This window comes from Carassius auratus, chromosome 14, assembly GCF_003368295.1.
Source record: "Carassius auratus strain Wakin chromosome 14, ASM336829v1, whole genome shotgun sequence".
Classification (NCBI taxonomy): Eukaryota; Metazoa; Chordata; class Actinopteri; order Cypriniformes; family Cyprinidae; genus Carassius; species Carassius auratus.
Genome location: NC_039256.1, coordinates 22,722,084 through 22,730,168, shown reverse-complemented (window position 1 = coordinate 22,730,168; position 8,085 = coordinate 22,722,084).

Below are 8,085 nucleotides of genomic sequence, written 5' to 3'. Positions count from 1 at the left end.
CTTTATGAGTTGCATGTCTACTTCATCAATATTCCCCACAGTGCCTTATATTTATCTATATTCTTCACATTACACAGGCTCACTCATCCTCACTGATCTCACTAATCATGTGAAGAGCGGCATATACAATCGATATCTACGCTGAGTGCACATAAGAGCACATCTAAAGCAGTGCTACTAATATGCCCCCAGCAAAGAGAGCGAGCGATCTTGATTCAAACATTATTCTTTGTGTGTGTGATTTGTCTGAGTGGCGAACAAAGTCAATAAATTCTTACTCTTTGCACAGAGTCGAGTTCATATAAATCTCATTTGTCACAACAATGGAATATTTCGGAACTATCAGAAGAAAATCAAGCATAACCATTCTCCGCCCTGTATTATTTATCTTTCTTTCCTTCGTTGTCCCAGGAGGACAACTCTCAATCAAATGCACACACAAATCCTTGAAAAGGCATTGTTCATGACAAACTGGGAGGTCTTACAACTGACATAACTGACAAAGCGTGAGTGCATTGCTTCTTGTTTTTTTTTTTTTTTTTTTTTACAGCTGCTTTAAACATGTGCTTATTGCCATTTGAAATTCTCAAGTGCAAGATTATCTCGCCCAGCCTTTGTTAATGAACAGTGCTCTTTGTTTCATAAAGAACCACTGAGTTAATAACAATTTTCTTTTTCTTTTTTCACACATAGGACCCCTCGTAACATAGACACACTATGGTGAAATGACACCATTGTCCTGCGAGACATCACAGATTCAAGACTTTGCTCTGTGGAAACAATTTGAAGCAGTGGAAATGTGAAATCTAGTAGTTGATCTAAAGACTACAAGCTTAAGTTTGAATCTGAATAGATGTTTTGGCTATTAGCATGCTTATGCTATTTATTCTCTCTCTCTCTCTCTCTCTCTCTGTTCTGCTTTTGTACACATAATTGATGACTTATTTGTGCTGAGTCTTGTGATCACATGCACAAAAGTAGAAATTTTCTACCAATGGAAATGGAGCAGCTAATTTTGTCCCCAACACACTTTCCTCTGCCATCTTGTCCCCTGGTACCTTTTATTGTTTCACAATCTATCTTGTTTATCTCTTACTTCACCTCCGAAATGCATCTCTCTGCTCTCTCTCTCTTTCTCCATCTATCTCTCTTTGTTTATCTCTGTGAAACTCTAGTCAATGAGGTACTGATATATCCAAACAATTAGCTGGGGTAGAATGTTATTTGGCCAACACTGACTCTAATGCAGCTATAAGAAGAAAAGCAAATTACCATTTCACTCGAGCCTCGTGTAATCTAAACCTCGGTCTCTTCCTCATTTTTATTATTTTGCTCAACCTCAAGTCCTCCCTCTTTCAGTCCATCGTATAAGATGGGACTAGCAGGGGGTTTTTTTTTACCCTTTGCTTGGGAATGAAAGTCTCTTTGCCTGACAGAAAGCTGCAGTTAGTCTGACAGTAACACAATGCCTGTTCATACACATCATCAAGCACTCCCTTCCTCACAACAGAGTCAGAGAGGGAGAGAGAGAGTGATGATTGGGTGGGTAATGGGAGATTGGAGCATTTTTCTGTGGACGTTAATGACCCGTTGTTTGTGGTGGTGGAGATGAGTTCACCTCATGGTGACAGAGTGTCTTATTGCGAAACACTCTGTGTGTGTTCCATGCTGGCACTGTATACAATATTTTTCAAGACAATATTTTTATTTTATTTATTTTTTTGTAGAAAGGGATGGTTAATAAATGAATAATTTAAACACTCCCACATCATTCCAAACCTGTTTGACTAACTTTATTTCACAACAATACAATTCAGATATTTTGAAGAATGTTGTTAAGCAAACACTTTAAACATATGCACTATATTTCAAGTTTTTGGAAGCCATACACTGCATACATACACTGATGAGTATTATTATTATTATTATTATTATTATTATTATTACTACTACTACTACTACTACTACTACTACTATTTATGTATGTATTTATTTAATACATGTTTTATGCTCACTAAGGCAAATATCATTACAATTTAAAATAACTATGTTCTATTGTAAAATTGTAATTTTTAATCAGCCATTAATTCAGTCACATTATATTTCATGAATAATTTTATTTTGCTGATGTTCTGTGCAAAAAAATATATAAAGCAATACAAATTCAAATCAATGTCAAAATGAATTGTGTATTTTTTTTTTCTGTGACAACATTGTTTTTTCTTTGATGAATAGAGAATTGAAAAGAACAATGTAAAAGTTTGTTTACTGTCACTTTTGATTAATTTAATTTTGAATATATTGCTGAATAAAAGTATAAAAGTTATTTAAAAAAAAAATCTTACTGATGCACAACTGAATGGTAGTGATAGATTTGTCTAAGAAAGAGACTGAAAAATGAAATTGTTATTCATGAAAAACTTGCTTGTCAGGTTTCTGCTATAAACATATTTTGTGTGCTACAACTTTCTGAAAGTCAAAATAATTTAATAATTATAACATGACTTTGTGGTGAACTTATGAAACTAACATTAATCAAACTAAACAACTCTGTGTTAACTTGAACATGCTGGTGACAAGGGAGGAGGGAATGGAATTTAAAACAATGTGATGTTTATTGCTCAGAGAAGTTTATCTATAACAGTATTTTCTTCAGTAAAAAAAATAAATAATAATAACACATTTTTTTAACAAATATGTTGGTGGACATTAAGGAATATGGACTCATATTTTGGCCCATATTTATCAGCTGTTTATCAGCTATATATATATATATATATATATATATATATATATATATATATATATATATATATATATATATATATATAGTTATTTATTTACTTACCTCAGACAAAGATAAATAAATCTACTTGACGTTATGGGCTTGGGTGAAGTAGAGCTACTTCTTTTATTTTTGCTAAAGTAATTGCACTTAATTTCATAGTTTTCAGTCATATGACTAGCACAGAGACCTGAAGGGGACACATCCACAAAACTGCACCACAGGCATGTCAATTTTCCATATGTTTCATTTACGAACCAACACCTGTCTCAGTATTAGAGTAGGACATTCTAAGACACTTCACATGGAATAAAATATTGAATGTGCCCTAATGTTCTAAGACAGAGATATAAAAATGATGAAAAATACATTGGTAACACATTGGTAATACATTGGTTTACATAAGGTAAACCTTATTGGTAAAGCATACTACCTGATGCATCTAAAACATGAACACAACTGGGTTCATTTGCTTTCCTTTATAAATAAGGTGTATACTCATATTAGTCTTCCAGATTCACGGTCTCAATCCATTTAGCAATATTGAGCATTTTGTTTGTAATAGTTTTCAGCAAGTTAACGTGCTGCATTCATATTCTGGATGCATCTGTGTCCATATATATTATACAGCAATGATGTGTACTGAACTTGAATCTTTGAATCAAAATTTTGAATCAAAATTTATGAGAGGAGAGTATTAAAATGAATCATGCAATAATTATTTACTAACGTTTGCACTGGTCAAATTACCGATATTTGAGCCTTTCACTGGAACGTGTTGAATAGATTCACTTATCAACTTTAAAACAGCTGAGAACAAAACATGTCCCAGATCTTTCTTTGTCAAAATTATGCACAGTACTTTAGTTGAGTCTTGAGTTGAGGGAAAAATAAAAAACAGTTGAGAGCCATTGCTATAAATCAACTATATTAAGAACAGTACTCTACTCTTTGTGTTGTTGAACATCTTAATGACAAATTGCTCCATATCCTCGTTCCTCTCAAACATCCATCCTCTCCAATAACAGATTTGTTTCCTTTATCTTTTTCTTCTCTCATATTTTCTTCTTGTACTGCCTTTCTCGTACTGCTGTTTCCACTCTGACCTCATCAGCTTCTTCTTCTGCTAGGTTCTATAAAAAGCTGTTTTACTTTAATACAGTTTTGTTGTATGTTTGCAGTTTACTGTTATTTATATTCAAGGCTATAATATAAAAGCCTAACAAAAGCTTCGTTATGTTTTTTAATCATGCTGACATTGCCAGCAATGTTTTGACAAAACTATTGTTGTACACTTGAAATATAGACAGCTTTGTTGATTACAATAAGAGATGTTTCGATTTGTCACGTCAGGTTGCTTGTTTGCAGCTCTTTTTTTCTCCATAAAAGTATATGATTTTGAAACTGAAATGAGCTATAAGGATGATTAAACGCTCGTTTGATTGTTTGTTTGTTTTGAAAGGACGTCCAATTGAGCAAAAAAGATCATGTTTGCACAAAAATAATGCACAGCATTATAACAGAGAACTGTTTACAGCATGATAATAATGAGAAATGTTTCTTGAGCATTAGAATGATTTCTGAAGGATCATGTGACACTGAAGAACTAAGAGCAACTGAAAATTCAGCTTTGCCATCATGGGGATAAATTACATTTAAAAATATATTTAAATAAAAAGCAATCTCTATTACTGTGTTTATTATTCATTTCATATATTATAATTCATACAATGTCATCAACTATGGCTTCCCAAAGGCATACTTAGTTTGAGGAAACAAGGAAGAGAGGCTGTGTCCAGTCCTCCTCTGTTAATATCTATAATTCATATAGGCTCCATGACATTTCAGTGGCTCGTCTATAAAGGTGTATACAGTTCTAAAATGCTACGTTAGTGCATGTCAAGTATGTCTGTTTCTGTGTGCCACTTTTCTCTTGACATGCGCTGAAGTTGACAGTGTGATTTGTGCTGCACCTTAGGGCTCACTCAGAACACAAAGGCCGTGTCTCTCACCGCTATTTCCAGCAGGCACTGGCAAGGTCAGCCGTCCTCCTTAATGCATGTCCAACAAAAGAGCCAATTTAGGAGCCATCAGGCCTCGGCCGGCCCCCGGGCTCTCTCCGCTTAACTGTTATGAATCCCGTCAACTCTGTAATGGGAATGAGCCTCCGATTAAAACACTGCTTTTCTTCATCCGAGCAGCAATAAGAGACCCATTTCCCGACACACGGAGAGAGACACTCTCGCACAGTCACACAAACACAGCCCAGGGAAAAAACACCCACATTTCTAAATGAAATTTTCATCCTGCACTTTGAATTTGAGCACCGTGCTCACACACAAACACACACACATCTCACGTGTAAATTGTGAGCATGAGAACCCAGTGACTGAGCCTTGATGGAAATCTACAGCCCACACTCTAAAGCTTAACAGACGTTCCCATTCAAACCTGTGAGAGCTTATTGACTGCCTCGGCACAGACACTGTCACCTGAGATTTCACTAAGCTGCTGTCAAACACTCAAAAGGATTGTGTCACCTGTCATGAACCGCAATGTGTTGGAGCGCCACCTCTTACGGAAAAGTAAATATTTCGTCTTAGATTTCACAGACGTTACTTCATAAAGTCTCAAAAGCACACATTAATTCTGCTTGTCCGATCAGTCCTCATCTGAGGCGATGAAGATGCATGCCGCATGGACACTCTGACATTATCGTGTCCAGAGGCTGATGAGAAGTGTGAGAGAAGCTGTGGAGAAGCCGAGGTTGAAGCTGTCAGGTTAGTTGATCAGATGTCCACTGCAGGCAACAGGAAGCTGTATTAAAGCTAGAAGAAATTAAAAGTGACAGTGTGATGAATTTGTTGGTAATAAACATGACCTAGTATATATCAGTTTATTTTTTTAAAGACTTGCTTGACAAGCAGACTTTACTTTCTTCTAGTGGTGAATTTCCTTGTGAAACAGGAAGTTCAAACAGCAAACAACTTTAGTTTAGCGTCAACTGTGATTTGCTGCTTGTTAATGCTAGTTACATGCAGCTGGTATTAGTGGATGGACTCTAAACAGCTAAATATTTCTAGTCGATTCTAGGGGAAAAACACTACATTTTAATCATTGGATCTGATTAGACCATTAGCATTTTACTCAAAAATTACCGAAGAGTTTCTATATTTTTCCTATTTAAAACTTGACTCTTCTGTAGTTACACCGTGTACAAAGACAAAGACTGAAGAGTTGCAATTTTCGAGTCTGATATGACTATGAACTATACTCTAATTCTGGCCTAATAATCAGCGCAGTTAGTCTATGCCTGAAATTAGTCACCAGCAACTCTGATATTGTTGCAACTACACAAACTAACTGGGACTATTTCCAGGCGCTGCATAATATCACTGTGCCTGCTGCACCCGTGATACGGCAGCAAAGTACCTTGATTATTAGCTACGCCTAAATGAAAGTATAGTTCCTAGCCATATCAGCATAGAAAATCACAACTTTTCATTTCCTGTCGGTCTTAGCACACAATGTAACACAGAAGAGTCAAGTTTTAAATAGGAAACAAAGTGAAACTCTTTGGTCATTTTTGAATGAGATGCTTACGGTCTAATCAGATTCAATGATCTATGCTAAGTTAAGCTTGAAAAGAATCAAAAACTGTAAAACTCAACTGTTTAACTCTAGGGGAGTAGCCTATTTTCAAAAAAAAAAAAAATTTGGAGTGTTCCTTTTAAGCCTAAAATGTGTTTTAATGTTACTATTGTTGACAACTGTATGTATTTGAATAATACTGGTCTTTAGCACAATAAAATATACTTCAGTATATCTTTAGTTGGACTTCAGCTCTACTTACGCACAGCTATAGTGTATTAAGTACTAAATGATTTGTTCAAATTTAACAGACTTTATATTTATCAGTTAAGTACAGTACAATTTTTTTATTTTTTTTATATTAAATACATAAATATGTAAATGTATTTTTAGCAAACTTGGCATGAAAGGAAATTTGTCACTCATCAAATTGATTTTGTGATGGTTTTGCTGTTATCAGCTTGTCCTATTAAATTAATTATCAACTTTTTATGCCGAAATAGATTTAAGTTTAGTTGAGAGCCATCTTGTCAAGGTACACTGGTAAAAAATAACAATAATAAAAAAAATAAAAAAAATCTAATTATACAAACATCAGAAAGGCTTGGGCTACAAGAGTAAACAGGTTTTTCTACTTCAACATTTCACATTTAATTTAACATGTTACTCATTATATCTTTTATATTCTTGTGAAACTTTATATTTACCTTTTTGTTTTCTTTCCCTGAGTAAAAATCACAAAATTATCATTTTGGGGCTACTATGCATATAACTATAAACATGCACTATTGTTTCTTTTTTTTTTTTTTTAGCAATTCACTGTGATAATTAATGGTATATTTTTGGAGAGCATATTCGTGTACCCTTTCCATATTTGAGCCTAACAGGGGGTATGAATATCCACTCCCACTCATGACTTGCCAACAGTGCTCAACGGTTGCCTCCCCTAAATAGAGACCAAGGTCAAACACAAATGTTATTGAAATTAGAGGTAGGCTGCAGTCGGCCAGAGGTGTCCAGTGACTTTGCATGTGTATTTGACATTCAAACGCATGACTGAACCATATCCTAATGATGTGGTCATGGGTTTCACAGCCCTTTGAACAAGTAGTGTTCAAAGCCAGGTACTAGTGCTTCATACTTTTAAATGATAGGTGAGAAGAAACGTGAGGAGGAAGAGAAGGAGGAAAATGACAAAGGGATTGTTAGTCAGTCAAACCGAGCAACGTATTGTCACCTATTGTCTTTTTGTTTGTTTATTTGTTTGTTGCTGTTGTTTTGTTGTCAGTACTGAGATGGTGATAAACAAGGTGAGGAGAGAAGAAGCTTCACTGGCACACACTTCATCCATATACAACACCCGTGCTGTGAGTCAGTTCACACGCTCCTCATGCAGACAGAGGTGAGTCAGTGAGTGACAGAGTCTCCCTGCCGCTGGGCCTCCCTCTCCTCCTCAACACCTGTCAGTCACTCTAATGGCTGTCACACGCCTCCCCACTGTCCGGCTCTCGCCTGTCATGAAACTGCCATGAGCACATCCATGGAATGATGTTGGGAATGGGAATTTGACAAAGTGAATGCATTTAGCATGGTCATCCTGAGGTGTTTTTTTTTCTCTCTCTCTCTGTTTTTTTTTTTTTTTTTTTTTTTTTTTTTTTTAATGAAATCAAAATTGACCCTGTTTGAATGTATAAATGTGCATTCATGGT